Genomic DNA, 25,593 nt, shown 5'->3' on the forward strand with positions numbered 1-25,593 from the left:
TTTTTATTTCTGCTTAAAATGTGGTATGTTTGGGGATGCCCCACACAACAAGACAGGCTTTTCCCTGAGACCAGCAGCTGAATTTCTGCCCTGAAAGGGAGGTGGGCCTCTTGAGGACCCTTCTAGAGTTACTCTAGACTTGTCCCTGTTTCATGTAGGCATGTGCCCACCCCAGCCTAGGCAAAATCTCTGTCCTCTTCTTTTGGGAGTTCTCCAAGGAAAGAAGAGACTGCAGGTGCAGTCACGTGTGTGGCTCACAACCATGTCAGGTAGTTCTAAAATAAATTCCTCCTGTCATATCACCACTTCCTTTTCAATGGGGGAAATAAGTAGCTCTAAATTTATGTAAGCCTCAGTGGTTAAGACCCTTCCTTAAGAAAAATGGACGTAAGTTGCCCTTCCTTTGAAAGCAGAGCTTGACACCTTCCTGTCTAATGAGTGTCCTCATCAAGATGCCCCTTGGAGTCACATCATGGATTAACGCAGAAAGGTGAGTTCTGAAGCTCTGAGTAGCTTCATACCCTCCAACTGCTTCCCTTAAACCTCTGATTATTCTGGCTTTTAAACAAAAGCACTGTATCATCTGTGCCAAATGTATTCCCTGACTAATTACTGAGTACAGTCACATAGTTATAGTACACTAATAATACAGGCTGGAAACTGAAGCTCATAGAAGTATATAGTTTCCCCAAGAGTGCAGAGCTAGTAAGTGGAAGAGTCAGGATTCAAACCCAGAGCCCCTTTCTGAAATCCTCAGAGGTGTTCAACAGCATGATCCTCCCTTCCTCTTGACAGCTCGTATCCTCCTCCTGAGGTTTAGGGCTTCACTCTACCTGAGCTGTGAAGATTTGAAAGCACATATCTAGGACAAGTATTAGAAAGTCTTCATACTTCAGGAAAGGATTTTAGGAAAAAAGGAAAAAAAAATCTCCCATAGATGTTGTATTAGTCCATTTTCACACTGCTGTAAAGAATTACCTGAGACCGGTTAATTTATAAAGAAAAGAGGTTTAATTGACCCACAGTTCACATCCCTGGGAGGCCTCAGGAAACTTATAATCATGGCAGAAGGCGAAGTTCAGAAGCAAGGCACGTCTTATATGGAGGCAGGAGAGAGAGAGAATGGGGAGGCCAGGCATGGTGGCTCATGCCTGTATAATCCCAGCACTTTGGGAGGCCGAGGCAGGCAGATCACGAGGTCAAGAGATTGAGACCATCCTGGCCAACATGGTGAAACCCCATCTCTATTAAAAAACAAAATACAAAAAAATTAGCTGGGCATGCTGGCGTGCACCTGTAGTCCCAGCTACTCGGGAGGCTGAGGCAGGAGAATCACTTGAACTCAGGAGGCAGAGGTTGCAATAAGCCGAGATCATGCCACTGCACTCCAGCCTGGAAAAAGAGTGAGACTCCATCTCAAAAAAAAAAAAAAAAAGAGTGGGGAAATGCTACACTTTTAAACCATCAGAGCTCATGAAAACTCACTATCACAAGAACAGCATAGGGGAAATCTACCTCCATGATCCAATCACCTCCCTCCAGGTCCCTCCCCTGACAAGTGGGGATTACAGTTCAACATGAGATTTGGGTGGGGACACAGAGCCAAACCATATCAAATGTGTAGTCCTTATGTAGCCCCTGTGTTAAGGGGGTAGATGGGGCTCCCGATTTACTGACCTTCTTAGTGAGGGACACATATCCGCTAGGTGAAGGAGGCCCTGCTCACAGGATGATGAATGGAGTATGACAGAGTAGGTGAGTCATGGCTCCTTGGCTAGACCCCAAGGATGGGATGATCTGGAACCACCTGAGTTAATGACACTCCTGAAGCCTTGCAGGTATCCCTGCATAGACAAGCTGGATAGCCTACTTCCAACATCAAAAGCATAACAGAATGGGAGACTCCTTAGTGTAGTTCAGGGGATGCCATGTGCCTGGCTTGGGACTCATGGCCCTTGGACTTAGATCTCTATACTGCCAAGTGTCCCGTCTTCATTCTTGTGTAGATGACCTCTTCACTACTTAATTTTGGTTTGTTGAACTTATAGCATGTTCCCTTAGCTTTTATTTACTTACCTTTAGCTTTCTTTTAATTCCTTACCACATTGTTTTTCCTATCATGTACTTTAGCTTAATTTCTCTGTTTTTTAAACATAATTTTAAACTTTCTTTCTTTCTTTTTTTTTTTTTTTTTTGAGACAGTCTTGCTCTGTTGCCCAGGCTGCAGTGTAGTGGTGCAATCTCAGCTCACTACATCCTCCACCAGCTGGGTTCAAGCAATCCTCCTTTGTCAGCCTCCCAAGTAGCTGGGATTACAGACGTGCCACCAAGCCTGGCTAATTTTTGTATTTTTAGTAGAGACGGGGTTTCACCATATTGGCCAGACTGGTCTCGAACTCCTGACCTCAGGTGATGTACCCGCCTTGGCCTCCCAAAGTGCTGGGAGTACAGGCATGAGCCACCACACCGAGCCTAGTAGTTTTTGTTCTGAGAAAGAATAGTTAGGTGCTTTTCTTTTCCCTTCCCCAGTCATGTCTACAGTGATCTTATTAGCTGTGAACTTAGGTACCTCATTTTTTCTCAGATGAATACCTGCTTCTAAAATCTAAATGCAAATGAAGAGTGACAGTATTACTATAAAATTCATAGATGTTCATTATCTAGGTATATTCAAAGGACAGAATTTTATGTCTTCTTCCAAAATGTACCGCTGACCCCCCACCACACCACACACATACACACACAAAATAATAAACAGAGCAGCCTTAGGAAGAGGGCAGTTCAATTCCTGGACTGCAAAGGACTTCTTCTCTCACACTTGTTTTTCCTGAGGAATGACATGATCTGGAGATCCTAGGTATCCCCCTTCTCCAACCACTTGACACCAGGTGGACACAGAGCTGTTGTACACCAGGAGAAGATCCAGTCAACTGTGGGAAAGACTGAACCATGAACCATCCAGAAATACTCCGTAACAGGTGCCTGTCATCAGATTATGATGTACCTTTTCTAGCCACCTCTGGCCTCTATGTCAACCTTATTCACACCTCAACAAACCATGCCTTCTGAGGATTCTCTTTTTTTTTTTTTTTTTTTTTGAGACGGAGTCTCATTCTGCTGCCCAGGCTAGAATGCAGTGGTGCAGTCTCAGCTGACTGCAACCCCCGCATCCCGGGTTCAAGCAATTCCCTGCGTCAGCCTCCCAAGTAGCTGGGATTACAGGTGCTCGCTACCACACCCGGATAATTTTTGTATTTTTAGTAGAGATGGAGTTTCACCATCTTGGCCAGGCTAGTCTTGAACTCCTGACCTTGTGATCCATCCACCTCAGCCTCCCAAAGTGCTGGGATTACAGGCGTGACCCATCGCACTTGGCCAGGATTCTCTTAATGTAATACAGACCCTCATTTCTTCCCCGTATCATATGATCCTGGCAGATGGCCCAGCCCCAGTAGATTTTTGGAATGGAGGTATCCATACTTTTCTCAGTCATTATTAAAATCAAGAAATAGAATCACATAGCAACACAAAACTTGGAGCTTGACCCTCATTAAAAGAAACTTACAGGTTCAGAGTCCAGTTGAAGAAATCTTTGTATCTCCAGTATTTTTGTAAAGAGGTCAGGGTGGTATCATGAGTAGGCTTAAGTCCCTAGAGTCTGTGTGAACTTTTATAAATGCCTTGGGTATCCAGTTTCTCAACATAGCATCTTCATCACCAACTGTACCTCAGCTGACTCTGCCCCAAGGGCCCACCTGTGTGTGCACGTGTTGCAGGTGTTTACTGTGCCTCTCACCATGTCCTCCTCCACCTCTCCCCTCTGTTTGTAACTGTCCTGTCTTTGATATTTAAAAGCTAGTTGGCCACTTCTGGCCATGCCTTATCTGGTACCTGTTAGCCAACCATGACAGTGATGCCATACCCAGGACTGTCTGCTTCTTGTTCTCAGGCAGGTAGGTGCTCTCAGCACTGATGTCTCTTGCTTTCTAAGTCAGCTTTTACATCTGGCCTGCTAGGAACTGGAGAGCATTTTCAGTCTTCATAGCAGCAGCATAGGATCCTGCAGGCTCTGTATCCACCTAAGTTAAGGTAAGGTAGATACACATCCTGGAAGCTCTGTATCTACCTCCACAACAGCTGCAGAGGATGCCTGCAGGATCCCACTGAGCAGACACACTAGTTTCATCTTCTGCACCAGAAAGGAAGAATCTATTTTGCCTGGCCAGGCATGGTGGTTCACACCTGTAATCCTGTAGCACTTTGAGAGGCAGAGGCAAGAGGATTGCCTGAGGCCAGGAGTCCAGGACCAGCCTGGGTGACATAGCAAGATCCTATGTCCAAAAAAACAAAATTCAAAAACAAGCCAGGCAGGGTGGTGTGCACCTGCAGTCCCAGATACTTGGGAGCCTGAGGTGGGAGGTTCACTTGAGCCCATGAGGTTGAGGTTGCAATGAGCCATGATTGCAGTACTGCAGTCCAGCCTCAGTGACAGAACAAGACCCTGTCTCTAAAATAAAAAGTAAAATAAATAAATATTTTGCTTGGAAACCGAGTTCACCATGAGTTTCTTAACAAAAATATGAACTTAACTAATGAGCTGACCACGTCGCTATTAGATGAAATGAGGGTGGCATTATTTACTCAGCACTCCCAGGAGTCAAGGCAGAATGTAATTGCTTCCAGACATATTCAGGGGATATTCCACCCAATTATCTAATTTTATTCTTCAAAGGCGGCTGTATTTGGAAACTCCCATTGGTCCAGAGAGGCAGAATAATGAGAAGAAATCCCCTGTCCAGTTACCTGCAGGAGTATTCCAACACTTCATGGGCTAGAGGATTCCATTGAGATGGGGTTTACGTCTTGATTTTGAACACCTGTCAGCACTGTTCTCTGTTTGCATGGCAATTCTGACCCTTTTATGGCAACAACACCCCTGGGACAACCCAGATTTGTAGATTGAGATGCAAAGGTAGAATTTCCAGACAGTCCAAACAAGGTATCAAGTGATGTTTCCAGAGTGGAAGGCTCTCACCGTGTCCCAGGATTTCTGGGGTTTGTAAGCAGTACTGGCCATTTGTGACCCTGTTTTTTACCTAATCATTCTGTCTTTTTAGGACATGGTTTTACCCGATCCCTGGCAAATGATCCAGAATTCCAATAGCTGAAAACCCTGTTATAGCTTTTCTCCTATTCTGCCTTACCCAAGACACACTTGAACCCCTCAGTAAGGCTATACAGAAGGCCATGAGCAGGGGCAGCCTCTCCCTTGTTTCTACAGCTCCATGATGAGGGGTTGACTGAGGCCAGCAATCCTTGTAGGTGTGACAGTTGCAATATAATTAACAGTTTCAAGATCTAGAGGTACCTTTTGAAAGAACCCCTTCAGGGATATCTATCCACAGTAGCCTGGAGCAGCCAAGGTGAAGCTGAGATTTTGACCCACACAATAAGGGGGGGCCATTCTTTTTCAAATATTTTGGCTTCAGCAGACACTTCATTACATATGCAAATATTGAGAGATTAACAGAAATTCCAGCTCTTATGCCTGACTGAGAAGAGCCACTGCAAGTTGCAGTTAGGTACCCATGTGCAGCAGAGGCCAGCTGAATCCCAGAGCTTCCCAAAGTGGACACCAGCGGGGACTATTCCTGATGTCCCACCCAAGAGAGGAAGATGAGCTGAGGTGCTGTTGCTCTGCCCAAATGCATCCCATGTGCATTCACGTGTCACCCATTCAAAATAACATGGCATTCTTGGAACCTTGTATCTGACATGTAAGACCAGCCTACACATTGGGGTGGGTGCAGGGGCTCACACTTGTAATCCTAGCACTTTGGAAGGCTGAGGTGGGCAGATTGCTTGAGCACAGGAGTTCCAGACCAGCCTGAGCAACATGGCGAAATCCTGTCTCTTCAAGAAATACAAAAAAAAAAAAAAAAAAAAAATTGGCTGGGTGTGGTGGTACATGCCTGTAGTCCCAGCTACTCAGTAGGCTGAGGTGGGAGGATTGCCTGTGCCCAGGAGGTCGAGGCTGCAGTGAGTTGTAATCAGGCCACTGCACTCCAGCCTGGGCAACAGAGTGAGACCCAGTCTCAAAAAAAAAAAAAAAAAAAAGTCTACACTGTCATTGGTCATTGTCTCCTTGGGTCATCTGGCCTGTTTTGTATTTAGGATCATTTGTATTAGGAGATAGAAATCACAGAGTAATTTGAATAACTTATACCTTTAATTAGAGAAGTGAGGGATCAGCAAATAAAGATAACTATAAAGAAATAGGCAGGTCAAGAAAGGGGCTGGAGTAAACTGGTGACATTTTGGGCTAGCCATTGTGGGAGAGAGAGAGAGGAAACTGCATGAGGACAAACAGTAACTGCCAAGCAGCACTGAGGACCTGGATGAAGTGAGAAAACCAGCTCTGATGAGTTGTAGTAACTCAGATCAGATCAGCTTTTCATTTGTCTCACAAGGCCCAGCGATCAGCATGAGAGAGCCAGAAAGCCAGATAGCTGGGGGGTCCTGGCAAGATGACGAGTAGAGGCAGTGCTCAAGCAGTGAGCATCAAAGGATGGGGCTAACCTGCGGGAGTGTGGTTGGAATGATGGGACCTGGATGAAGTAAAGAAGAAATAAGACAGGGGCCAGTTTCTGGACTCAGCAACTGGGAAAGGTGTACAGGTCCAAAGCCTGATAGGGTCTGAAAGCAAGCTTATGACACAAGGGTGTTGAGGGAGTGAGATGATGGTCATCAGATGCGGATTCTACAAGACTGGATTTTGGATGGGATCAACTCTATCTAACTCTATGAGGGGAGGTGGCAGTTAGAAGCCAGAAGGTGAGAATATCAAATGGGCCGTTGTTAGCTGGGCGTGATGGTGCGTACCTGTAATCCCAGCTACTTAGGAGACTGAGGCAGGAGAATTGCTTGAACCTGGGGGTGGAGGTTGCAGTGAGCCGAGATCACGCCACTGCACTCTAACCTGGCCAACAGAGCTAGACTTTGTCTCAAAAAACAAACAAAACAACAAAACAAAATCAAATGGGCCATTGTCATGGATGTGCAGCATGGAGACCCACTATGTGCCAAGTGCCCACAAACTATTGGATTTGAGGAGCAACCTGGAGGTCAGTGGGTGACCAAAATGAGGAAGGGAATGCCTGGACCACACCACTGTTGGCTAGAAATGGCCGAGGAGTAATTGTGAACTTGAGTCCAAGCTGCTATTTAACTGTCCAAAAAATGAACAAGCATCATGAGCTGAAATGGAATGTAAAGAAAAATAAGAGGCAGAAATCAGACTTTTATTTCTTCTAGTTTAGGCTCCAAAGCTTGAGAGAAGTAATACAGAGGGCTTGATTTTTAGAAAACCTTAGAAATAATTAAATAGGTCGGGCGCAGTGGCTCCGGCCTGTAATCCCAGCACTTTGGGAGGCTGAGGTGGGCAGATCAAGAGGTCAGGAGTTCAAGACCAGCCTGGCCAACATGGTGAAACTCCATCTTTACTAAAAATACAAAAATTAGCCGGGCATGGTGGCACATGCCTGTAATCCTAGCTACTCGGGAGGCTGACGCAGGAGAATCGCTTGAACCCAGGAGGCAGAGCCTGCACAACTGCATTCCAGCCTGGTGATAGAGCAAGACTCCATCTCCAAAAAAAAAAAAAAATAATAATAATAATAATGCTTAAATAGATATGATCATATTCAGAGCTAAATTTAACCAGAATCTAACATTGTTTTCCAGATGAAGAGTTTGAGAAAGCCGACTAACTAGCCCAGTTGAGTCCCTAGGCTAGTGGGTAGCAGAGTGGGGACGTGTCTGTGTCCCGAGCCTCGGCATGTCCCTGTGCTGAAGCCCAGGGCCTGGTTCTGCACTGCCAGGTTACCCAGATCCAGTTACAGAAAAGAAGCCAAAACAACTTGCGGAAAATAAGTCTACAGAAAAGATAAATAATAGTATTCTAATGAATGAACAGACTTGTGACATCTCTTCCCTGGGGACAGAACAGGAGGATACAGGTTTATATCCCAGCAATAGGGATTCTACATTGCAAGGAAAGTTTCTAACTGGGAGATATGAGATGAGCTACACAAGAAGAAGCCAAAACATTTGCACTCGTGCTGCATTTTTATTTTTATTTTTTTGAGATGGGAGTTTCACTCTTGTCGCCCAGGCTGGAGTGCAATGGCTCAATCTCAGCTCACCGCAACCTCTCCCTCCCGTGTTCAAGCGATTCTCTTCTCTCAGCCTCCTGAATAGCTGGGATTACAGGTGTGCACTACCATGCCCAGCTAATTTTTGTATTTTTAGTAGAGATGGGGTTTCACCATTTGGCCAGAGCTGGTCTCGAACTCCTGACCTCAGGTGATCCATCCACCTCGGCCTCCCAAAGTGCTGGGATTACAGGCATGAGCCACCCGCCCTGGTGCTGGATTTTTGCTTAGTCCTATCATTTTCTGAGTCCCAAGAGTTTTCTTTTTTTTTTTTTTTTTTTTTTTTTTTTTTTTTTTTTTTTTGAGACGGAGTCTCGCTCTGTCACCCAGCCTGGAGTGCAGTGGCGCGATCTCCGCTCACTGCAAGCTCCGCCTCCCGGGTTCACGCCATTCTCCTGCCTCAGCCTCCCGAGTAGCTGGGACTACAGGCGCCCGCCACCACGCCCGGCTAATTTTTTTTTGTATTTTTAGTAGAGACGGGGTTTCACCATGTTAGCCAGGATGGTCTCGATCTCCTGACCTCGTGATCCGCCCGCCTCGGCCTCCCAAAGTGCTGGGATTACAGGCGTGAGCCACCGCGCCCGGCCTAAGAGTTTTCATATTTGGATGAGTGACCAGTCTCAAAGTCATTTAAGTCCTGCCTAACCTCCAGGACTGTCTGGCATCTTCCTTCTCTTCTTCCTTCCCAGGTGGCTTCACCCTCACAGTCCCTTATGGTGTCAACTTGGTGCCATCTTATCAGGTTCTCCCTAGGCTCCCAAACCCTCGCTCCTGCCTGCTTATTCTATATCACCATGTTATTTATTTTTTAAGTAACTATGATTATGTTATAGGCTTAATTGTGATCCCCACCAAATTTATATGTTGAAGTCCTAACTCCAATACCTCAGAATGTGACTGTATTTAGGAATAGGGTCTCTAAAGAGGTGAGTTAAGATGATGCCATTAGGGTGGGCCCTAGTCCAATTCGACTGGTGACTTTATAAAAAGAGGAAATTTGGACACACACACAGACACCAAGAATGCATGTTCACAGAGAAAAGGCCATGTGAGGACACAGTGAAAAGGTGACCATTTATAAGCCAAGGAGAGAGGCCTCAGGAGAAACCAAACCTGCCAATTCTGTGATCTGATTTTGGATTTCTTTTGGTTTTTCATGCCTGAGTTTTGTATTTTTTGTAGAGACAGGGTTTTGCCATGTTGGCCAGGCCAGTCTGGAACTCCTGACCTCAGGTGATCCATCTGCCTCGGCCTTCCAAGGTGCTGAGATTACGGGTGTGAGCCACTGCGCACAGCCCTTAACTTGGATTTCTAGACTCCATAACCAAGAGAAATAAATTTCTGTTGTTTAAGCAACACCCCCCCACCCCAAAAAAAGAGAAGAAGAATATAGGCCATGAGCGGTGGCATGTGCCTGCAGTCCAAGCTACTCAGGCAGTTGAGGTGGTAGGATCACCTGAGCCCAGGAGAGATTGGTAGAATGATTTAATGAAAAGGTGGATGACAGAGCCTTGGGAAATGTAAAAAAAATAAGTAAAATAAAATACAACATGATCCATCCATATACTGTCTATAAGAGACTCACTTTAGATACAAAGAAACAGAGATTGAAAACAAAAGAATGAAAAAATAAATTCCATGCAAAAAGTAACCAAATGAGGCTGGGCTTGGTGGCTCATGCCTGGGATGCTGAGACAGGTGGATCACCTGAGGTCAGGAGTTTGAGACCAGCCTGACAACATGGAGGAACCCCGTCTGTACTAAAAATACAAAATTGGCCGGGCGCAGTGGCTCACGCCTGTAATCCCAGCACTTTGGGAGGCCGAGGCGGGCGGATCACAAGGTCAGGAGATCGAGACCATCCTGGCTAACACGGTGAAACCCTGTCTCTACTAAAAATACAAAAATTAGCCAGGCGTGGTGGTGGGCACCTGTAATCCTAACACTTTGGGACGCCAAGGGGGGCGGATCAGTTGAGTTCAGAATTCGAAACCAGCCTGGCCATCACGGTGAAACCCTGTCTCGATTAAAAATACAAGAAAATTAGCTGGGCGTGGTGGTGGGCGCCTGCAATTCCAGCTACTTGGGAGGCTGAGGTGGGAGAATCCCTTCAACCTAGGAGGCAATGATCCGAGATCGCACCACTGCACTCTAGTATGGGCCACAAAGCGAGACTCCTCCACCAAAAAAAGACAAAAATTAGGCAACCTGTCCAAAAACACAGCAGTGATAATTAGCAAAGCTGGGATTCCAACCCAGGCCTATCTCACAGCCACAGCATAGTATTTTCTTTTTTTTCTTGCTGTGACTGCACCTTACGCCATAGATGGCATCCAGGACGCAGAGCAGTCAGTATTTAGGTACGGTTTTTAACATTCCTTACATGGGAATCACGTCAACAGGATTCAATTTGTGACTCAACCATTAATACTTTGTGACACTGGCTAATTTATTGCACTTCTGGGTCTCGGTTATGCTTTTTGTGGGGGGAGGGGAGGGCAGGGTCTCGCTCTGCTCTGTCACCGGAGCTGGAGTTTAGTGGAGGGATCTCTGCAGCCTCAACTTCCTGTGCTATCAAGCAATCCTCCCACCGCAGCCTCCCCAGTAGCTGGGACCACAGGTGCGCGCCATCATGCCCGGGTGATTTGTAAAATTTGTTTGTTTGTTTGTTTATTTTAAACACAGTCTCGCTCTGTCGCCCAGGCTGGAGTGCAGTGGTGCGATCTGGGCTCACTGCAAGCTCCGCGTCCCAGGTTCACGCCATTCTCCTGCTTCAGCCTCCCGAGTAGCTGGGACTACCGGCGCCCGCCACCACGCCCAGCTAATTTTTTGTACTTTTTAGAAAAGACGGGGTCACTGTGTTAGCCAGGATGGTCTCGATTTCCTGACCTCGTGATCCGCCCGCCTCGGCCTTCCAGAGTGCTGGGATTACAGGCGTGAGCCACCGCGCCCAGCAAGTAAAATTTCTTTTGTAGAGACAGTGATCTTGCTCTGTGGCCCAGGCTGGTCTCGAACTCCTGGCCTCAAGGAATCCTCCTGCGTGGGCCTTCTAAAGATTCAGCTGCTTTTGGATCAACCCATCGCCTTAAGACCCTTTAACTCGAACAACTGTCACATCCTCGGATCCGCGAAGGGCTGAAACTCAAAGAGTTTTTGAAGCGTCCCTCGGCGCAGCGGCTCCGCTCCACCTCCCATTCGCGCTACCACCGCGGTCGCAGCGCCAGGATCGCCAGGGGGCCAGCGTCGCCCTCCCGCTGCTGCGCGCCGGAAGCCGAAAGCAGGGACTGAGCCACAGACTATGAAAGGCAGGCTTCTCCGGGGCTCCCCAGTGCCCTAGCTTTAGCCTGGAGGCCGCCCTCTTCTATTTGCTCTTAGACGTCACGGGGGCACCCCAGTCCCCTCGACCCTTTGGATCCGGCTCGCATTTCCTCCGGTGAAGAGCCAAAGGCCCCGGAAGTGACGTTTGCGCGGCTTGCGTATCGTGCGTGCGCAGGCCGTGCCGAGGGCGGGGCTAGCAGGAGGGTGTGTGTGGGGCGGGAGCGGACAACGGAGACCAGACCTACTGCAGCCATGCGGGCGAGCGGCTGTGTGGATGTCGGCGAAGCCGCGGGCGAGGTACGGAACGGACGGACTGGTGTAAGAGCGTCGCGGCTCTCAGCTACGGGAGCGGGGCGGCCGGGCGTCTCGGGCCGTGGGCGGCGGGGCGGTCGGTCCGTGCCCTCCGCGCGGCTGGGGCAGTTGCGCGTCGGTGCCTTCCGCTGTCCTTCGTCCCACATTCCAGCCCCGTCAGCTCCGCCTTCCCAGTTCCAGGCCGCCCTCGGCTCCCTTAATCCTCACAGTGCGCGGCTTCTCCGTCTAACGTGCTCGTTGCCGGCATCTCCAGCGCCCGCCCAAGCCCTTGAAGGCCTGACGCGGAGCATTTCCTGGCCGCCTCCCTCTTCGGCGGCTCCCCTCGTCCCGGCTCTCACTTCCCCGTCCAGGACGCTGGCTCCGAAGCAACATTTGTGGTCGCGCGGGGCCCCTCCCAGGACCTCTCCGGAACGCTCCGAGCTGGGACGCTCGGACCCAGACCACAGCTCTTGGCCGCGACAGGGGCGCCGGGACTTGATCCCGCGTCGCCCTGGGGGGACAGAAGCGGCCCGGAGTTGGGAGGGGATTTGAAGCCTGTGGTCCTGACTTCCACCCCGTGGCTGAGGGCGAGGGTGCGGGGCCGGGGTTAGGAGGAGAAGTCCCTGCTTTCGAACCGTCTGGGAGGAGAGCCGGGGGATGTCTATCACGGCAGTTTAGGGAGAGAGAGGGAGGGACTCTGCCGCTTTGGAGGCTAGGTCATAGGCAGCTGGCGGTGTCTCAGCGCGAGTGACCAATCCTTGTGGTTGGGAAATGTGTCGTGGGCGCCCGTGGGCTCGTTTTGCCTTTGAGATTAAATAGGAAATTTTCCCAGGACGAGTTTACCGGAGCACCTTGGGAGTTGGTTTTTGGCTTGGAGAGCTACTTTCCCCTCTCTAAATCTAAAACTGCTTTGTTTTTCCTCATTATTTTTTTCGAGATGGGATCTCACAATGTTACCCAGGTAGGTGTGAAACTCCTGGCCTTAAGCGATCCTCCCGCCTCGGCCTCTCGGAGTGCTGGGATTATAGGCGTCACCTATCGCGCAGCTTTAACTGCTGTTAAAGAGTCCGTTCCTTAAAATTGTTGTACCAAGAAACTTGCCAGAGATGCAAGAAAATGTGATTATATTGTTAATATTTAATGATAAATAACATTTTGCTTTTAAGAGTTGCTGATTCATATCTGCAGGATTAAGAAATGTTCAGGATTTGAATTTTTAATGACCTTCCAAGCAGTCATGTTTCTGCTCTCTAGAAGTTAGCCAGTTGAGGAGAAGGGACAGTCAAGATGCTTTCAAAACAGTGTGGTAAGGAGTGTGAGCTAAGATGGAGCACCGAGGAAGGAGCCGGGCATTTAGGCCGTGCTGTTGGGCGTGGAGCCTGGAAGGGATCAGGGAGTACTTTCTGCATGTGTCTTGAAGAATGAGTAACATTCAGACTAACAGGGTGGAGTGAGGGAGAGGGGGGAATCTAAGGAGAGGAGGCCAGTAACTACAAGGAGGTGCTTATTTATTTATTTATTGAGAGAGAGGGTCTCACTTTGTCACCCAGGCTGGAGTACAGTGACACAATCACGAGTCACTGAAGTCTCAACTGCCTGTGCTCAAGGGATCCTCCCACCTCAGCCTCCCAAGTTGCTGAGACTGCAGATGTGTGCCACCACACCCAGCTGATTTTTAAATATTTTGTAAAGATGGAGTCTTGGTGTGTTGCCCAGCCTGGTCTCAAACTCCTGGACTCAAGCAATCCTCCCGCCTTAAGTCTCCCAATGTGCTGAAATTACAGGCATCAGCTACTGAGCCTGGAGGGTCGTTATTAAAGTGAAAAAGTGCAGGACAGAGATCTAGGAGCTTAGGCTTTAATCTGATGGTGACAGAACCAGGGAAGGGTTTTTAGCTGGGTCCCTGTGTGGGTAAAATGGGTCTCTCTGGCTGGGCGTGGTGGCTCATGCCTGTAATCCCAGCACTTTGGGAGGCCGAGGCGGTCGGATCACGTGGTCAGGAGTTTGAGACCAGCCTGAGCAACATGGTGAAACCGCATCTCTACTAAAAACAGAAAAATTAGCCGGCTGTGATGGCGCCTGCTTGTAATCCCAGTTACTCAGGAGGCTGAGGCAGGAGAATTGCTTGAACCCGAGAGACAGAGGTTGTGGGGAGTCGAGATCACGCCATTGCACTCCAGCCTGGGCAACAAGAGTGAAACTCCATCTCAAAAAAAAAAAAAAAAGTAACCAAATGAGACCAGGAGTGGCCACATGTTAGGCACAATAGGTTTTAAGCCAAAAATGGTTATGAGAGACAAGGGAATTCTATACTGATAAAAAGTTTAATCCAACAAGAAAATATAATAATTTAAAACATATGTGCCTAACAACAGAGCATCAAAACATATGAAGTAAAAAAGGATAGAATTAAAGGGAGAAATAGAGTTTCAGGATGATCATTGGAGACCTCACTACCTCAATGTTAATAATACAGAGACCAGATCAATAGGAAAGAGAGCACTTGAACAACATGATAATCCAATTAGATCTAATGGTCATATGCAGACACCAACCCAACAACAGCAAAATACACATTCTTTTCAAGAGCATGTGGGATATTGTCCAGAGTATACAGTGTATTAGGCTGCAAAACAAATATTAATGTTTTAAAAGTTTGAAAGTATGCAAAATACTAAGTATTTTCTAATCACAATGGAATGAAACTAGAAATCAGTAACAAGGAAAACTTGAAAACTCACAAATATATGGAAAGTAAACACACTCTTAAACAATCACTGGTTGAAGATGAAATCATACAGGAAATTAGAAAACACTTTGAGATGAATGAAAATTAAAACACAACATACCAGAACTTATGGGATGCAGTTAAAGCAGCGTTCAGAGGGAAATGTTTAGCTGTAAGCATCTACCTTTAAAAATAAGAAAGCCAGGAGTGGTGGCTCATGCCAACATCCCAGTATTTTGGGAGGCCAAAGCGGGAGGATCCCCTGAGGTCAGGAGTTCAAGACCAGTCTAACCAACATGGCAAAAGCCCATCGCTACTAAAAATACAAAAATTAGCCAGGCATGGTGGTGCAGGCCTGTAATCCCAGCTACTTGGGAGGCTGGGGCAGGAGAATCGCTTGAACCTGGGAGAGGGAGGTTGCAGTGAGCCGAGATAGCACCACTGCATTCCAGCCTGGGTGACAGAGTGAGACTCTATCTCAAAAAAAATCAATAAAAATAAAAAATAAAAGTAAGAAAGATCTCAAATTAGTCACCTCACTATACCCTCTAAAGGATCTAGAAAAAGAAGAGCTAACCCCAACCTAGCAGAATACAAGAAACAAAGATTAGAGTGGAAATAGATAAAGGAAATTAAGAGAATAGATAAAAGTTTTTTTTACAGGTCAGCAAAATTGACAAATTTTTAGCTAGATTGACTAAGAAACAAAAGAAGACTCAAATATCCAAAATCAGAAATGAAAATGAGGCCATTACTGTGACTTTACAACAATTAAGGTTATCGTAAGAGAATACTATAAACATATGTACACCAGCAAATTGAATAACCAAATGAAATGGCAAATCTCTAGAAACACAAACCTACCAAGACTGAATCACAAAGAAATAAAAAATATGGGTAAACCAACCAGGTGCGGTGGCTCATGCCTGTAATTCCAGCACTTTGGGAGGCCAAGGTAGGCGGATCACCCGAGATCAGGAGTTCAAGACCAGCCTGGCCAACATGGTGAAACCCCTTCTCTACTAAAAATACAAAAATGAGCTGGGCGTGGTGGCAGGCGCCTGCAATCACAGCAACTCAGGAGGCTGAGGCAGGAGAATCACTTGAACTGGGAGGCGGAAGTTGCAGTGAGCTGAGATCGCACCATTGTGCTCCAGCCTGGGGGACAAGAGTGAGACTTCGTCTCAAAAAAAAAAAAAAAAGAAAAAGAAAATATGGGTAAACCTATAACTAGTAAGAAGATTAAATTACCAATAAAATCTTCCCAACACAGAAATACCCTTGACTGGATGGCTCCACCAGTGAATTCTACCAGACATTTAAAGGAAAAATTAATGCCAATCCTTTGCAAACTCTTTCAAAAACTTGAAGAGGAGGAAATACTTTCTTTTTTTTGTTTGTTTTGAGACAGAGTCTCGCTCTGTCGCCCAGGCTAGAGTGCAGTGGCGCGATCTTGGCTCACTGCAAGCTCTGGCTCCCGGGTTCACGCCATTCTCCTGCCTCAGCCTCCCGAGTAGCTGGGACTACAGGCGCCCACCACAACGCCCGGCTAATTTTTTCTATTTTTAGTGGAGACGGGGTTTCACTGTGTTAGCCAGGATGATCTCTATCTCCTGACCTCATGATCCGCCTGCCTTGGCCTTCCAAAGTGCTGGGATTACAGGCATGAGCCACCCCGTGCCCGGCCGAGAAGGAAACACTTTCTAACTCATTCTATGAGGACAGCATTGCCTTGTTACTAGGGCCAGACAAAGACAGTACAAGAAAACAACTGACCAATATTGCTTATGAACATTGATTAAAAAATTCTCAAGAAAACACTGCCTGCTGGGTGTGGTGGCTCACGCCTGTAATCCCAGCACTTTGGGAGGCCAAGGCGGGTGGATCACAAGGTCAGGAGTTTGAGACCAGCCTGGTCAAGATGGTGAAACCCTGTCTCTACTAAAAATAAAGAAAATTAGCTAGGCATGGTGGTGGGTGCCTGTAACCCCAGCTGCTTGGGAGGCTGCGGCAGGGGAATCGCTTGAACACGGGAGGCAGAGGTGGCTGTGAGCCGAGATTGCGCCACTGCACTCCAGCCTGGGCAACAGAGTGAGACTCCATCTCAAAAAAAAAAAAAGAAAAAAGAAACAAAAGAAAACACTGCCCAACTGGCTGGCTGCAGTGGCTCAGGCGGGTAATCCCAGCACTTTGGGAGGCCAAGGCAGGTGGATCACTTGAGTTCAAGAGTTCAAGACCAGCCTGGGGAATGTAGTGAAACCCCACCTCTACCTAAAATACAAAAATCAGCTGGTTGTGGTGTTACCCTCCTGTGGTTCCAGCTACTTGGGAGGCTGAAGTGGGAGGATCACTGGATCCAGGAAGTTGAGGCTGCAGTGAGCCGAGATTGCACCACTGCATACCAGCCTGCATGACAGTGAGACTCCATCTCAAAAAAAAATAAAAATAAAAATAAAAAATAAAAGAAAGATCTCAAATCAGTCACCTAACTATACACTTTAAAGGACCTAGAAAAAGAAGAACTAAACCCAAGCCAGCAGAATAGGGGAAATAAAGATTAGAGTGGAAATAAAGAAAGAAAAGGAAAAGAAGAGAATAGATAAAATTAAAAGTTTTTTTACAGGTCAGCAAAATTGACAAATTTTTAGCTAGATTGACTAAGAAAAAAAAAAAGAAGACTCAAATATCCAAAATCAGAAATGAAAATGAGGGCATTAAGCTGGGCACAGTGGCTCACGCCTGTAATCCCAGCACTTTGGGAGGCCAAGGCCGGCGGATCACGAGGTCAGGAAATCGAGATCATCCTGGCTAACACGGTGAAACCCCATCTCTACTAAAAATAGAAAAAAATCTGCCGGGTGTGGTGGCGGGTGCTTGTAGTCCTAGCTACTCAGGAGGCTGAGGCAGGAGAATGGTGTAAACCCATGAGGCTGAGCTTGCAGTCAGCCAAGATTGTGCCACTACACTCCAGCCTGGGTGACAAAGCGAGACTCCATCTCAAAAAAAAAAAAAAAAAGAAAAAAAAATGAGCGCATTACTGTGACTTTACAGCAATTAAAGTGATTATAAGATAATACCACAAACATAGGTACACCAGCAAATTGAATAACCAAATGAAATGGCAAATCTCTAGAAACACAAAGCCTACCAAGACTGAATCACAAACAAAGAAAAAATATGGGTAAACCAGCTGGGCATGGTGGCTCCCGCCTGTAATCCCAGCACTTTCGGAGTGCACTCCATTGCACTCCAGCCTGGGGGACAAGAGCGAGACTTCTCAAAAAAAAAAAGAAAGTAGGGGTAAACCTATAACTAGTAAGAACATTAAATTACTAATTAAAATCCTTTCAACAAAGAAATACCCCTGACTGGATGGTTTTACCAGTCAGTTCTACCAGACATTTAACGAAAATAATGCCAATCCTTTGCAAGCTCTTTCAAAAACTTGAAGAGGAGGAAATACTTTCTAACTCATTCTATGAGGCCAGCATTGCCTTGATGCTGGGCCAGACAAAGGCACTACATGAAAACAACTGACCAATATTGCTTATGAACATTGGTTAAAAAATTCTTAAGAAAACACTGCCAAACTGGCTGGGCACAGTGGCTCATGCTGGTAATCCCAGCACTTTGGGAGGTTAAGGCAGGTGGATCACTTGAGCTCAAGTTCAAGACCAGCTGGGCGTGGTGGCCCACGCCTGTAATCTCAGCACTTTGGGAGGCCGAGGCCGGTGGATCACGAGGTCAGGAGATCGAGACCACAGTGAAACCCCGTCTCTACTAAAAAATACAAAAAAATTAGCCGGGCACGGTGGCGGGCACCTGTAGTCCCAGCTACTCAGGAGGCTGAGGCAGGAGAATGGCATGAACCCGGGAGGGGCAGTTTGCAGTGAGCCAAGATCGTACCACTGCACTCCTGCCTGGGTGACAGAGCGAGACTCCGTCTCAAAAAAAAAAGAAAAAAAAAACTGAGTTCAAGACCAGCCTGTGCAACATAGTGAAACCCCATCTCTACCTAAAATACAAAAATTAGCTGGGTGTGGTGTTACACACCTGTGGTTCCAGCTACTTGGGAGGCTGAGGTGAGAGGATCTGGGAAGTTGAGGCTGCAGTGAGACTGGGGTGATCAGGCTGGATAATCCTCTCTCCCTGTTCCCCTCATTTGGCTGCTCCAGACCCTGAGAAACTTCTACCTGTCCCATGCCAGCTGAGGGTGTCTGAGGAGCTGACATCAACCCCATGGATCTCCTGAACTGTGCTGGAAGGTAGAGACAGGCAGGGAGGCTTCCCAATGGGTCAGGAGAACCTGACCCCACAAATCAACTGATCTTCAAGAGACAGGATGGAGGGAGGGATCATTCTAGAGAACCCTGCTCCTTGTTCCTCCCTGTGGCAAAATCTGGCGCCAGGAAGAGTTTGAGTGTGTAGGCGTGTGTGTGCAGGTGTAAGTGTGCAGGCATGTGTGTGCAGGTGTGTATGTACAGCCGTGTGTGCACGCATGTGTGTGCAGGTGTGTATGTACAGACGTGTATGCAAGCATGTGTGCAGGTGTATGTGTGTAGGTGTGCGTGTGCAGGCATGTGTGTGTAGGTGTGCATCTGCAGGTGTGTATGTACAGACGTGTGTGCAGGCATGTGTGTGCAGGTGTGCATGTGCAAGGTGTGTGGTTGCAGGCATGCATGTGCAGGTGTGCGTGTGCAGGCATGTGTGTGCAGGTGTGTATGTTCATAATGGCCCTCACGCCCAAGCTGGAAAGTTGTGGATTTACGGGAATGAGGGCAAGAAACACCTGGCCCGCCCAGGGCGGAAAACCGCTTAAAGGCATTCTTAAGCCACAAAGAATAGCATGAGCGCTCTGTGTCTTAAGGGCGTGTTCCTGCTGCAGTTAACTAACCCAACCTATAATTCAGCCCATCCCTTCGTTTCCCATAAGGGATACTTTTAGTTAGTTGAATATCTCTAGAAACAATGCTAATGACTGGTTTGCTGTTAATAAATATGTGGGTAAATCTCTGTTTGGGGCTCTCAGCTCTGAAGGCTGTGAGATCCCTGATTTCCCACTTAACGCCTCTATATTTTTGTGTGTGTGTCTTTAATTCCTATAGTGCCGCTGCGTTAGGGTCTCCCCAGCCATGCTGGTCTCAGCACTGGTCTCTACTGAAAATATAATAATTAGCTGGGCGTGGTGGTGGGCGCCTGTAATCCCAGCCACTCGGGAGGCTGAGGCAGGAGAATCACTTGAACCTGGGAGGTGGAGGTTGAAGTGAGCTGAGATCACGCCACTGCACTCCAGCCTGGCGACAGAGCAAAACTCCTTCTCACAAAAAAATAAAACTAGTGTGGGGGAGGGGGAGGGGATAGCATTGGGAGATATACCTAATGCTAGATGACGAGTTAGTGGGTGCAGCGCACCAGCATGGCACATGTATACATATGTAACTAACCTGTACATTGTGCACATATACCCTAAAACTTAAAGTATAATAATAAATAAATAAAAATTAAAAAATAAAAATAAATAAAACTAATGTGAATCGCTGGGCATGGTGGCTCACGCCTGTAATCCCAGCACTTTGGGAGGCCAAGGTGAGTGGATCACCTAAGGGCAGGACTTCAAAACCAGCCTGGGGAACAATGTGAAACCTCATCTCTACTAAAACTACAAGAATTAGCCAGGCATGGTGGTGTGCACCTGTAGTCCCAGCTACTTGGGAAGCTGAGGTGGGAGAATTGCTTGAACCCAGGAGGTGGAGGTTGCAGTGAGTCAAGATTGTGCTACTGCACTCAAGCCTGGGTGACAGTGAGACTTCGTCTCAAAAAGAAAAAAAAAAAAAGCTAACATGAAATGCTGCAGCAATTTTGAGTAAAATAAGGAGTGAAAAGAGTTCACAAGATTGATCCACAAGAAAGGTCATCGGTGAACCTGAAGAGTTTTGGTGGAATGGGGTGACAGAAACCAGGTTGGAGGACATGAAGGAGGAAAGTAGTAAGTGAAATGTGTAAACAGTGAACACAGGCAACTCTTAAAATTACTTTGGGCCAGGCGCAGTGACTGACACCTGTAATCCCAGCACTTTGGGAGGCCGAGGCGGGCAGATTACTTGAGGTCAGGAGTTCAAGACCAGCCTGGACAATATAGCAAGACCTCATCTCTACAAAAGTTTTTTTTTTTTTTTTTTTTTTTTTTAATTAGTCAGGGGTAGTGGAGTGCCCCTGTAGTCCCAGCTACTCAGGAGGCTGAGGTGGGAGGATTAGCCTCAAACTCCTTGAGCCCAGGAGGTTGAGGCTGCAGTGAGCCATGATTGTGCCACTACACTGCAGCCCGGGCAACAGAACGAGACCGTGTCTCTTAAATTTAAATTAAAATAGAGAGTGGCTCCCTACAGATGGCAACTGCAGCCCCCGCCTCCCCCTGAGCCAGGGCTTTGGGCCCATCTGGCTCCCCTCTGGAGGCCGGCCCATCACACAGCCAGTGCTGACAGATTGGATGTCTCCGGTGCGCCGGCGGCTGCCGCCTAAGTAGCTTCCTGTCAGGGAGTCAGGGGTCACCTCATCCCCGCTCTGTTCAAAACAGCACTGACCTCTTCGGGGTGCCTCCCACGCCTGTCTACTGCACCAGCATGTGTTTAGTGTCAACTCTGCGATCCAGACCCTGCCTGGTGACTCTTGGGGGAGCAGCTTCAGGATCCTCTGGCCCCCAGGGCAGGTGGCTCCTAGGCCAGAGGGGCAGGGTTCCTGTGTTCATGAGCTGGCGAGTCTCGCCATGTGCATCCACTGTATGCCACACAGACAGGGACCATGTATGTCCCGAGTGCCGGCTTCTTGGTTCCACTGTCTAGAGTCAGGCCCCTGGCTCTGGGCCTCGGCTCTGGGCAAGTCCTTGTTCTCAGAATTCTTGTTTTTTTTTTTAACTAGAATCTCACTGTGTCACCCAGACTGGAGTGTAGTGGTGCAATCTCGGCTAACTGCAACCTCAACCTCCTAGGCTCAAGCAATCCTCTCACCTCAGCCTCCGTAGTAGCTGGGACTACAGGTGCACACCACTATGCCTTGCTAATTTTTTTTTTTTTTTTGTAGAGGTGGGGTCTCACTATGTTGCCCAAGCTGATTTCAAACTCCTGTACTCAAGCGATCCTCTCACCTTGGCTTCCCAAAGTACTGGGATGACAGACGTGAGCCACTGCACCTGGCCTAGAATTTTTCTTAACTTCAAGCAGTGTGTCCTGCTGGGGGATGGGATGAGCTGGAAACTGTGGTCCTATGGGGTCAGCGAGGTTTGGAAATGATCACAGGGGTTTCCAGGCCAACCTCACCACCTCTGAGCTGAGTGACCCTGGGCGAGTCAGTTCCCTTCCCTGGGACTCAGTTTTCTCCTTTGAAGAAAGGGTACAAGAGAATCTAGAACATCGTAGGACTTTGGCAAATGTCCGTCCCTTTCCCCCACACTCCAAAGGTGACGTTCCCTGAGACATCTTAGTCTGGGCAAGTGTGTTGTTGTAGCTTGTGGGGGTGGCCTGGTCCCTTGGCCTGTCCTGCTCAGCCAGCAGCCCTTGGCTGGCTCAGTATGGGAGGTTCAGACACGGTCTCAGTTCTTAACAAGCTCCTAGCCAGAGGAAAGGCGATTTTATTCCGGTGTGATGAGCACTAGTAGAAGAGATGTTAGAACGGAGGGACTACACGGACCAGGTGGAGGTCAAGGAAGGCTTCTTGGAGGTGACATAGGAGCTGGCCTGCGAGGCTGAGTGGGAATATTTTGGGTAGAAAGACCATGGAACAAGCATTTCCGACAGAGGAAGCAGCTATTGAAGAGGGAAGGTGGTTGTGTGCTGGGGAAACCTATGTGGTTCTCCATGGTGATAACAGGATGCCTGGGGCGTGGGGGGCAGAATGTCAGCCGGCAAAGTGGGGACCGGAGTACCTGGGAAGCTGGGATGAAGGAGCCTCCTCTGCAGGTAGGGACAGGGCCCTCTGAAGCCGGGGAGGGGACGGGGAAATGGGGAAGGGACCACAGTGGAGTCTCTCCAGTTGTGCTTAGAGACCACCTGCCTTCATATCACCCGAGGAGGCCCAAAATGCAGATTCCAGGGCCTGGGGCTCCACCATCCCAGCTCTGTTGGTTGCAAAAAACCTGGGAGGGAAGAGAGACAGCCCCCTCTTAGCCTAGTCAGGGCCTGGTGCAGTTTGGGGACTGTTTGCTGAGGGCAACTGAGGCCGAAGTGAGCCAGGCGGGCCCTAGGGTGCCCACCGCACACCCCATCTGTGCCAGGCTCCCAGCTCAGGGTATTGGTGGGCACTCCAGTGATGTTTCCTGGCAGGCAGAGGGCTCGTTTCTTGCCTCCTTCTGAGGCAAGTAGGGGCAGATGTTGAGCCTCTGGGGTCCCTGGCCCAAGGCTGCAGGTCCTGGCTGCTCACAGCCGGCGGGTGGAGCCCTGTCTGGCCAACACCCTTGCTCTTTATCTATGTCTCAGCAAGGGAAGGTACCCAGGTTAGTGTCCGGCTGGGTGGGCGTCCAGGCTTTGGCAGCAGTGCCAGCCTCCCATCCGGCCCTGGAGATGGTCCCCTGAGTTCCAGGGCTCCTTGGAGAGGTCAGGATGGGCAGAAATTTGCAGGGGCAGGGAGCTGGCACTGGGGTTGGGGAAGCCTTGGGCAGACACAGCCTCTCCACCACAGTAGGGAGCTGGCCTCAGGCAGCAAGGCACTGCAGGTGCCCCAGAGACACAGGCTGAACCACAGACCAGTTGAGCCAGGGTGGGAAATCCTATGTCCACTCCAGACAGCCCTGGGGCTCTGAATTTGCATTTGGGAGCATGCAATTGTCTCCTCCAAGGCTCTGGTGGAGGGGATTTGAAATAATCCCAGCTCAGGGAGGGTGGAGCATAGGGACAGGGCCCAGAGAGGGTCCAAGGGCACCACAGGAGGTTTGCCACCTGAGCCCGGGGATCAGGAAGGGCTTGGCCAGTGCTGAGCACCCTTACTGCCTGGCATGGGCTGAGACTCAGGGGCCGGCCATGCCTCTCCTGAAGCAGTCCCTGTTGGTGGGCAGGCAGGTGGGGCGGGCTGGGGGCTGTGCGCAGCCACTCATATCTTCCCTGTTACTTCATCCATTTTGTTCCCGCTGATCCCTTGTTTATCTCACTGGGAATGCAGCCTCGGTGGAAGATGGGGCCAAGGGAAAGTCCAGAGCCTGGGCCATCTCCAGCCTCACTCACCCTCCTCCCTTACCTGGTCCCTGGGCTGAGGATCATGGCCCGGCCTGAGAACCCCCAAGGCAGCACGCAGAGGCCGGGTCTGCACCGAGCCCTGACACTGACAGGCTGTGTGACGACGGCTGACAACTAACCCTCTCTGGTTTTACTTTCTGTAAGTGACTTGGGAGGTTGTTCTGAATGACCTTTGAAAAGGATGAAAAATTGGTATTAATAAGCCTGTCATTTCATAAGCATCTACTCTGTGTCCAGCCCTGTGCAGGTCCCTGGAGTCTCCTCTCACCGAATGCTCCCACGTCCCCAAGAAGTTCCGTTATCCCATTTTACTTATTTATTTATTTGTTTATTTATTTATGTTTGAGATGGAGTCTTGCTCTGTTGCCCAGGCTGAAGTGCAATGGTGCAATCTCGGCTCACTGCAACCTCCACCTCCCGGGTTCAAGTGATTCTCCTGCATCAGCCTCCCTAATAGCTGGAATTATAGGCACATGCCACCACGCCTGGCTGATTTTTGTATTTTTAGTAGAGACAGGGTTTCACCATGTTGGGAAGGCTGGTCTCAAACTTCTGACCTCAGGTGATCTACCGGCCTTGGCCTCCCAAATTGCTAGGATTACAGGTGTCAGCCACCGCGCCTGGCCCCATTTTACTTATTTTTAGAGACAGGGTTTTGCTCTGTCACCCAAGCTGGAGTACAGTGGTGCAAATATAGCTCACTGCAACCTTGAACTCCTGGACTCAAGTAATCCTCCTGCCTCAGCCTACTGAGTAGCTGGGATGATACACCACCATGCCCGGCTAATTGTTTAATTTTTTTGTTTTTAGAAATGGGGTCTGGCTATGTTGCCCAGGCTGATCTCGAACTCCTGGCCTCTAGCCATCCTTCTACCTCAGCCTCCGAAAGTGTTGGGATTACAGCCGTGAGCCACCATGCCAAGCCCCACTATCCTATTTTAGACATGAGACTGAGAGAATGGCTGGGAGTCCCTCCAGCTGGCATCTTGCAACTTGAATTGCTGAGGTTTCAGGTGCAGGGGTGTCCCCAGATGGTTGTGGAGATGGAGACCAGGTTGGAGAAGACCCTCTGGAGAGGGGGGGATTGGCATAGGAAGTGAGGGCTGTTGTGGGCAGGGGGTGAAAGCCCAGCAGGGCCAGTGTGGGAGAACGTCACTTAGGAAGCTACCAGAAAGATATGCCAGACTCCTGCCAGGCCTTGTCACTGCAGAGCCCCTGGCAAGAGAGGGACATTTGTGGACCCTGGAGGCTTGCGTGGGATGGGCCTTAATCCCCACTTTCTTCCCTGGAAGATCACCTCTTTAAAGGCAGAGCAGTGGGCGCAGGTGCCATGGCGGGAAGCAGGCGTTTCTGAATTCTTAGCAGCGATCTCCAAGGGCACTGTAACCTTGCAAGAAAGAGGCTGCCAGTCTTGCATCAGATGCAGAAACCAGGGCGCAGAGTAGGTGAGTAATCTGCTTAGAGCCACACAGCTGTGAGTAGCAGATCCAAGTGCAACCCGCCTGTCCCAGGAGCTTGCGGGCTAGCTAGACCTTTGCTGCCTAGAAGACCCTCTTGTGAGTCCCCTCCCTGGGCTCAGCAACCCAGGAGGGCATGACTTCTGGCTGGGTCCTAGGGCTGGAGCCTTGGTGTCCTCTTGTCTTCTTTCCTTGTGTGACTTGGTTTTCCAGTCTGTGAAATGTGGTGGGTGCATCCAACTCCAAGCCTGTCTCTGCCCTGGGTCCCGGAGCCTGGAGGACGAATGAGGTCATGTTTTTCTAGGAGCTAGAGCATCTTGGATGGAGAAACCTCGGCAAAGACAAAGGCCCATTGTCCCCCTTCC

General features: G+C 48.7%; 1 protein-coding gene across 10 annotated transcripts in view; it reads left to right on the plus strand.

The window, feature by feature from the left end:
- Positions 1-11,711: 11,711 nt before the first annotated feature.
- Positions 11,712-25,593, plus strand: part of LOC101123872 (rab5 GDP/GTP exchange factor) — a 155,115-nt gene continuing 141,233 nt past the window's right edge. For 3 of the 10 annotated variants that reach the window (XM_063708122.1, XM_063708124.1, XM_055346972.2), the window contains exon 1: positions 11,716-11,828. The gene's annotated coding sequence lies outside the window, so the exon portion shown is untranslated. Of the gene's footprint in view, positions 11,829-25,593 lie in introns of all 10 variants that reach the window. The other 7 variants (XM_063708119.1, XM_063708120.1, XM_063708121.1 and 4 more) reach the window with 4 other exon arrangements.

Source organism: Gorilla gorilla, chromosome 6 (assembly GCF_029281585.2).
Source record: "Gorilla gorilla gorilla isolate KB3781 chromosome 6, NHGRI_mGorGor1-v2.1_pri, whole genome shotgun sequence".
In the NCBI taxonomy this organism is placed as follows: Eukaryota; Metazoa; Chordata; class Mammalia; order Primates; family Hominidae; genus Gorilla; species Gorilla gorilla.